Source organism: Crocodylus siamensis, chromosome 4, assembly GCF_052110815.1.
Source record: "Crocodylus siamensis isolate JL-2025a chromosome 4, ASM5211081v1, whole genome shotgun sequence".
Classification (NCBI taxonomy): domain Eukaryota; kingdom Metazoa; phylum Chordata; order Crocodylia; family Crocodylidae; genus Crocodylus; species Crocodylus siamensis.
Window position 1 is genome coordinate 85,134,810 of NC_143398.1, and position 9,427 is coordinate 85,144,236.

A 9,427-nucleotide genomic window follows, 5' to 3' on the forward strand; every position below is an offset into this window, starting at 1 on the left:
AGTAAAAATAAATTCAAACATTGAAGAAACTGAAATTTGTTTCTAAACACCTTTAAATAGGCAAAGAGGGCTATGATCAAATCATTTGTGCACAAAACAGCTTGTCCCAGATTTTTCTCCATATGCATTCCCCAATACAGTTGGATGGGAAGAAATTTTCAGCCCTTCAACATTTTTCAGAATTTCTAATATGTTTCATTCTAATTTGGGACAAAACCAAGACACTTGATGGTTTTTCATGATAAAACATCAAATGGAGACCCACACTTTCACTAAAGCCAATAACCTGGCAATGAGAATAATCCAAAATGGAGCTAACTTCTGAGTGGATGACAAAATGTGCTTTATAAGATCTAGGTGTCACCACTATATTTTAACCAACAGCAAAAGTAGCTAAAAAAAACCCGCCTGCTCTGTTAAGCAAGTCATTTAAATTACTTAACATTTGGAATTCAGAGCTAACTATGCTTATATTATTACTATTACTCTCTTTGTATGAACATATGCACTTCAGGATCATCCTGCTGTACAGGGAGACTTACCTAGTTGGCCGCCATTTCTTATGAACCCCATAATAATGAACTGCAGCTGGTAGACCTATAGCTAAACAGTTGCCTTAAAAATGTAAATGTTCTTTCCATTGCACTGGGATCAATTTATTCTTCATGAAATAATTAAATCAATTTTGAGATCACCTCAACTACTCTTGCACTCTCACAAACCTACAAGTGGGAAAAGATAGCAATCAGGAAAACTGAGCCAACTAGTTGGTTAAGTCAGTGGTTTCAGACAATGCATGGTAGGGCTGTGCGAAGCTTCAGTCCCCAATTCATTTTGGCAGAGATTTGGCCCAATTCAGTGGCCAAACCTCCATCAAATCACAGGACCCTTTAATCTCTCCAAATCAATCCAGAATCCTTCAAATCGATTTAGAGAGATTCGGCGATTCGGATATAGATACAGCTTTAAATGATTTTTCTACATACCTCTAGGTAGCAAGTTTGAACGCTCGGGTCCCTCAGCAGGTTAATGATAGGTGGAAATGGAACACAGGTCTTTTCAGCCCCGGTGGACCTTGTTGCTTTACCCGCTCTCTTTTGTTGTGTCCATACTGTAGCCACTTCCAGAGATGCGTTTCCAGGATATCCAAGGTATGTTTCTAGAAGCAGGGAAGTAGGGAGTCCCCACTTGCAGAGACATGCCCCCAGCAATCTCTGGGGTGTATCCCTGGAAGTGGAGGAGCCCTGACCTTCCCTGCTTCCAGAAATGCATTGCCCCCTGTTGCCCTGATGCAGCATCCCACAGAAGCGCAAGGGGCTCACCAGCATGCTGGGCAGCAGACTCAGAAGTGGACCAGAAGCACTTCCAGTCCACTTCCGGGCTTGCTGCCAAGCATGCTGGAGAACCCCCCATGCTGCTGTGGGACGCTTCATCTGCCCCAGCACCGCAGCAATCACAAGCCACGCTGCTACCTCAAAGTATGTAGAAATAAAACTTCAATCTGTGCCTGAATTGCTGATTCACTGAATCAGCATCAAATCATCAGATTCAGATTCAGCCGAATTGAATCAGGGACAGTGATCCAAATCAACGGATTGAATCCCTGTCCCTGATTCAGGCCAAATCAGAATCAAATAAGGCCCACTTCGCACAGCCCTAACACATGATGCATGTTCACTGAGGACAAGGTTAGTAGTGTGAGACTGAGCTGAGTGGTTTGGGCATTACAGATACCTCACTGACAGCATTTTTGTGTGCAAGCATGATTTATTTTAGAAGTCTTATGTCTGCTAAATATTGAAACTGCTAAGGGTAGTATAATATGATTTTGGGGATAGTGTAGGAAGAGGGAGATGGAATAAAAGAGGCAATGAGGGTGACAGAAGAGGAAGGAAAGAGCAGCATCAGCTTTTGAGACACCATTTTACCTGGTTCTTCTTTTGCTTCTGATCACCAGTTTACCTATTCAGTGGGTCTTTCCTCTTCCCCTCTTTCTGTGGAATTCACAAGCCTCTGTCATTGGTCCTCTCCTCTCCTTCCTATTCTTTTTGTGATCAACCTGCAAAACATGCCATCTTCATGCTGAAGCTAACAAATTTACCTTTCTGCTCGTAACTCCCTACATCAACAGTAAGATGTCTTTCCAGCATCTTTTTCTGGATACCTGCCATCAACTTCAATGTAATTTAAAAAGGACAAAAGAGAACCCCTGATCTTTACCCTTTAGCTCTCTCCTCTCCCCACTCCCTATCAAGGAGGAAAATATAACTTCCCTGCTGTCATTCAAGCCTCTAATCTCAGTTTCATCTTTGCTTGGCCCTCTTCTAATCCACGTATCAAGGTCACGTATGAATTCTTTTGTGCTTTCCTGCACATCTCCAAAATTCAACCTTTTTGGAGTTTTAAAATATTTTTGTAGCAATAGGAGGGAGCTACAAAAATATTTGCTGGAACACTCCCTCATCCCAATCTCCATCTTCACAGTTTATTATCTCTTCTCCTGCTACCAGGCCCTATTTAAATTAGGATAAGGGGTCAGCAGTGCTTGTAGTAAAGAAAAACAGATGGATTTCTACACTATACTTCAGAAATATTGGCCTACTTCCTCAATAAGCTGTACATATGTTATGCTAAATTTGGTATAAAGCAAGCAAGCTTGCTGAGTTCCTGGCAACCTAGTTTCATCACTGCTTGCACATGAAATGAGAAGATTCTTGGTGGTGGGAGGGAAGGGAGGAAGAGTGGGTTTTGAATTACATCCAGTTCGTAACTCCTTGCAGAAATAACACCTAATAGATATAGCTGCTTGATGAACATAAAGATGTTTCAAATGACCAACACTGCCCTTGACGGCAGGTGGTGTTGTGGACAAATGGCATCAGGAGGTAACAAGCACAAGGCAAAAGAAACATTTGGAAAAAACGTGTCCTATTTCGATCAAAATGTTTTCCAGACAGCTCAGCTTCTAAGATGACTGCAGGTCATTTCAGTTCAAACGCAACAGCCAAGAAAGGGAGGAAAAAACCAACAAAAAACACCAACAACATTTAGTCAAAGAGATTCAGAAAATGCTCATGCTGATGGCCACTGTCTACACTAATATGGCATTTACATACTAAATTTGACCCTTTATACTGGAAAAGTCAGTGAGAATGAAAGAAAGGAGGTGGCAAAAGTCACATTACTTTGCCTTTGCACCTTCCCAATTCTAAAGCTCTCTCAGGGGAGCTGTAACATGTGTCCACCTAAATTTCTATTACACCATGATCCAGGGACAGCTTACTCAAAGCATAACCAAAAAAAACCCCACAACATCAGCCATGTATGTGTATTAGTGACCTGGGCAGAGCTGGCAGGGGCACTACCACTAAATTCTATAGCCTTTAGTGTTTGGTTTAGGGTTTATGATTAGGATGCAGTAACACATCCTTCACTTGAAGACACCCAGTGATTTGGGCCCTGTATACCCAAGGATATTTCTATGCTGCAGACAGAACTAACTAGTTCTGGTATTGGTAGCACTCTAGCTACAGAAGCATAGTTACCCCAGTGAGAAGCAAGTTTAAAGCTTCTGTAATTGCAGACATACATTTGGAACAAAACTGGCTTGGATCAAGCAACCAGGGTAACTGGCCAGGGCTCAAGCCACAGGATGCCCCCCAGGTTAAGTTAGAACAAATTCTCCAATATGGGATGGGCCCATGCCTTAGCCCTTGACTGGGTCTTCCCCCATCAGCTGTGCCTCAAAAGATCACCTACAGCTGTATGGAGGGGACTTCAGACAACAGCTCCAGTCCTCAGGCAAAATGGAACTGTCCACCTCCCAGGGCGAGCTCTTGTGCAGAAGACTGAGTTTTCCCAAGGACCAGTGCAAGATAGTGAAATGAACTCTCATAGGGCTCAAACCCCATTACAACTAACATCACCATGCACTCCTTCTGTAGGTCAAAAAAGCCACACTGTGCAGCACATACACCAAGTATTACATTTTAAAATCCACATTTCTTTCAGCCCGAATATAAGAGATGCTAAACATGACACTCAAAGCACTTGTGAGGGACCCACAGACATTATACTGATGTGAGGTATGTAAGAATCTAAACAAAACCTGACATTACACTGGCATAGTTTTCCAGGGAGAAGCACTGGCTGCAATTCATATAAACATACTTGTGGAAAACTACTTACTTATCTATACATACAATATTTACCATATACAGACGAACATTACGGCACTCAACAGTTATCATAACGTGCTTTATAAAGAGCAGCTGTGAAAAACAACATCCAGTGAATACTTCATAGCATGAAATAACTGGTGCGGTGAATGTGGCTTTTATTTAATATTTTGCCTTGCAAGGTAATAATTTTAGCACCGGATCCTATTTTGCATACCCTAATGGAACTGTAACTTAACAGCATGCAACTTTTGGTTATGATACAATACTAGAAAATATAGCTACACTTAGTTCTTCCCTAACTCTTGTTTTGTTCCACTTAAGGCAGTAAACAGATTGTAAATGTTACACCCCCACCATAAAAAAGGTGCAGGTTCACAGTTAAGCTGCTCTGAGTATTGTAAATCAATTGTACTATAGTGTTCAGTCTACTAGAGCAAAAGCACAAAAATCCTTAAACTACATTTAACACTTCATTACAGGTACAACTCAAAATATTTCGGGTCAGATTTTTAAAGATATTTAAACATCTAACAGCTAAAGCAAGACACCAAAATACCTTTAAAAAGCTGCCCTTAGCAAAAAATTGTTCATAGCCCTATTTTCATAAGGCCATAACAAAAATGAAAGGGCCTTTTGCTAGGAATTTGGTAGCTTAATTGCAAGTATTCTTTCAAATTTGACATATTTTAAGAGAAGAAATTGTTTGTCAGATCTCAGTGTATTCAGTAGACAGGCGTCCAGCACAGCACTCCTCTTTTCCTTTCATATTTTTCTCATGTGACACACTAATAGATATCAAACATCCCCAGGCACCATAAGTGGTAGGGGTGATGGCAAAGAACTGAAGCTTTTTCTGTATTTTTATCTGAATAGGAAATCCTTTTCTCCAGTTCCTGATTCTCATCTGTCCAAGGTACCCACTAGGGCTGTGCAAAGCTTCAGGTGGTGATTCAATTTGGAGGCGATTTGGCCCGATTCGGTGGCTGAATCTCCAAATCTGAATCGAATCACAGGACCAATTTAAAGGTCCGAATCAATTCAAAGCTCTCTTAATCTTTGGAAAAGATTCAGAGAGCTTTGATGATTCGGGCAGTCCCTGGTGGCTGCAGCAGGGAGCTGCAGCCATTCCAAGTGGTAAGTACTAGGAGCAGGGGAGCAAGACTGGGGCAGGGGACCATGGGGAGACCCCTGCCAGCCCCCCTGACCTCCCTCCCACTCCCCCAGCCCTCTCAACCCTCCCTGCTCCCCCAGCCCCACCATGCCTGCCCCTGCTGGCCCCAGCTCACTACTTTAAAGAAAAGCCCCAGTGCTCACTGGGTGCTACTGAGTGGGGAGCAATCCCTGCTGCCCCCCACTGCCCCACACTGCATGGGGGGCTCTGACACACAAACTGATTTAAGTCTTCAGAAACTGGTTTAAACTAGTAACAGAACAGAAGTTCCATGCACATACACAGGTTTCAAGATGGCTGAAATTGGTTTACGATAAACCTGGTTGAATGCAGTATCAGACTTAAGTGTCAAACCAGTTTATGAAACTTGTCCCAGACCCCTTCCTGGTTCAAGATGAATCACAGTCCACCAGCATCCCAGCCCTGGGATGGCCTGGGCTGTGCTGTCTGCTCCGAAGTAGGGTTGGTAGGCGGGAAGGAGAGGCAGGTGCTCCCTCCCCCCGCCCCCAGACAAACTAAAAAACTTACTGCTGGTTGAAACTGTGGACTATAAATCCAAGAGGCACCTAGAAGCAGGAATAGGAAGTGATGAGCAACCTGCAGAGTTCTGTTGCTGTGATTCTGGACTGCAAATCCCAGAGACCTCAGGGGCAGCATGAAGAGGAAGAGAACACACAGCCCATGCTAGCTACTTGTCAGAAAGCTGTACTCTAGTGTCCCCTGGCTTCTAACCTGAGCCACTGCAGGTATGTGGCTGCATTTTCTGAATCAAAACTGAATGTTTGTCCATTTGCATCTCAGTTTAATCTTTGCTGCTTAGACTAACCTACAAAGACTGAATCAATTCAGCCTTGGGCTTTTTGACTGTCTGTATGTAGCCTTTGTAACCATGGAAGCTAATTTAAATTTTAACCAAGTGCAGACAGAAACAATGCTCGAAACCAACTGTACAAATAAACTAGTTAGGAACTGAATTAAGAATGGTAGTATATGGGAATATGGGCAGTGATATCAATCCAGCAAATTCACAAATAACTTTCAGTTTAAACTGATGTTCAAACTTCAGTGACAAAACTGATGAGCCAACAAAAGCCAGTAAATTCAGATGGCATATCTGAGTGCACTTAACATTAAAGAATCCAAACAGCATACACACTCAGTTCTGTATTAAAAGGTACCAGTTCTATGACCTCAGTCTGAAACTTAGCAAGCTATGCTGTTTGATTGGATGTCCATAGATGCTAGTGGTCAGCATGTGTTATATTCCAAAGTTACTCTGTGGATCCAGGCTCCCACAGCAGGTAACATTTATTCAATCCATATAGCTACTGTTTCACCAGTCCCCTGACCTTCTCCAACCCCACTTCTCCTCAGCCCCATGTGGTAGTGTGCAAAGAACTTCTTACAAAAACAATCCCTAACATACAGAATGTCTATCCCTCACCAATTTCTAGCTCAACAATGTGCAGTCCAGAAAAATGAATCCATGGCAAATTTGATTTGTTTCTCTTTTTGGGAGGAGGAAAGGGATTTGGCGAAATTTGTTGTCTAAATATGCTGTGCTGCTTTTATGTGCAAATCAGAAGTAATTCCACTAAATTCAGAAAAAAAGAGTAAAGGGAACACACCATTAAAATTAGACCATGAACGCCTAGCAGCACCACCCATTAGGGTCAACGTTCAGTTACCATATTTTCTCCCATACAACATGAACCTTTTCCCCCAAAAAACAGCTGCTGGAAACTGTAGCGTGCATTAAGTGAGAAAATACAGTAATATCAGTTTCTGTCACTTAAGCTTCTTCTGGGCAAAAGCAAGGCTGGAAGTGATCCAGAGGGAGCCGAACAATGAGCAGACTCAGCTCCCTAGATACTGCTACTCAGCTACTTACTATAAGGAAAGATCATTTTCTCTTCACTCTTCAGCAAATCCTCCTTGTTGTCTTCCTGGCTTCATACTTTTTTCCTGGTTCCAACTTGGACCCTTTGTCCAGTTACAGATTGCTTTTCTGGCTCCTTGACCCCTTGTGCTCAAGACTCAAGTCCAGACAGCCAACAGTTCAGATAGTCAGCAGTCCAGACTGCCAAATCCTTCTTCATAGTTTAGTTTGGCAATTGCTTACATTTCAGTCTCATACAGCTATAGCTGCCTGCTCCAGGTGCACTGGCTAGTGATGATTAGAGATGCAAAAATACATCGGTCCAATATCAGATCGGCGACGGTATAAAGAAAATTGTCTATATCGGAAATCAGCCTGAAGTGGCCAGTAATTTAGCCAATAAATGGCCCGTGTATGCGCGCAGCTACAGCACAGCACATAGGCAGTCAGGAGCACAGCAGGCAGAGTGGAGAGCTGCATGCAGCTGGTAAGTCTGTCATGGTGAAAGGGGAGGCATGGAGGGGCAGATCAAGGCCCCTGTGGTGAGGAGGGTGTGGGGCTGGGAGAGGAGCAGGCACTGCCCAGCTGGGGCAGGAGAGCATGGGACAGAGCTACAGCTCATCCATTGGGCACAGGAAGGGGGGAGCAGCTCCCATCACTGAGCACAGCTCATTCAGCAGCTCATCCACTCATCCAGCAACTCCTGCTGCTTGTCCAGGAGGACATGGGGGGTCATGTGCCCCCAGATTTGTGTGGGGCAGGCAGCAGAATCACTAGGAGGGGGACTATGGGGTGGCTGCAGCCCTGCCTCGTAACCCCCTTTCAGTGCCACCACCGCCTGCCTAGTGCTGCCCCGGTGCCAGCCCCAGTCCACAGCTGCAGCCCACCCCACCCACACCCCATACAGATCCAAGGCACACCCCCCCCATGTCCTCCTGGGGTGAGTGCAGCAGTGAGAACCACCTCCCCATGCCCCTCAGATGAGCCGTGGCTCCATCCCATGCCCTGCCCCTGCTGGGTAGCGCCTACCCCAGCCCCAGCCCCTCCCGCACTGTGGTGGCCTTGATTTGTGCCCCACCCCACCATGTCCTTTCCATCTCCTTCCACCACAACAGATTTGCCAACTGCACGCAGCTGTATTGGAAATCAGATTGGTATTGGCCAATATGCCTCCTTAAAAATTGGCTTTTGGTATCAGCTCCAAAAATCTCTATCAGTGCACCCCTAGTGATGAACTGTATCCCTGATTCCTAGTTCTGAACCTCCCTGTGACAGGATTATCACTATTGGAGTCTTTCCGGGAGTGGCTCAGCCCTCCTGTAATGGGCCAACCGCCTGCTTACTCTCCTGCCATGCCTTGATCTTATTTGATTAATGGATTGTTGTAATCAGTGGGAGGCTGCCCATTTTATGTGCCCCGGTGACAGGGTCACTATCTGCGGCTCCTTTCCTCCCCTACACTAAAGTCCAAGCCTCACAGATGGTACCGCCAGGATCTTGACCTGGGCCTTGCTGTAATTTGGTCCTCTCCTTTACCTTGTTGGGGGCTCCTTGCTGCCCCCACTTCACTCTGGGGCTCCTCGCTGCCCCCCCTTCACTCTGGGGCTGGGGCCGATGCACCCCCCTCCAACCCCTAATAGCCTCACCTGGTCCTCTGGTAAAATAGTAAACACAAAGCACAAAGCCCCTGGGCTATAACGTAAAACTAAACCGTCTGGTCAAACAGCGTTTGATCCCTACCGGAAAAAATGCTCCAGCCCATGGCAGCAAACCGGTGGATGCTCATGCAGTCAATCCTTGCCCCGCTCTCTGCTCTGGCCGAGCTCCCCCCTCCTTGGCTGCCAGAGGGGAACTGCCACCCTGGCCTCCTGCCTGGGCTTAAGAAGGGCTACGCCCTGCCCCTACCGGTCAGCAGGTTTCGCTGGTTGCCCCAGCAACCAGCACCTGTGCTTCCCTGGTGACTGGCAGCTGTGCCTCCCCCGTCTCACCACTAGGGGTCTCTCTTGAGCTGTCTCTGTTCAGGTGCAGGGCACCTAAGTGCTCTGTGACACTCCCCCTTGCCTTGTATTTCTACCTATCAGTAGCATAACTGAAAAGTGGAGGATGGGGACAGTGACGAGAACAGCATAATAACCACTGCTGCAGTTGGCCAAACAGCTACCACCAGCAGAACAGTAGCCGCTGCTACCTGGTACA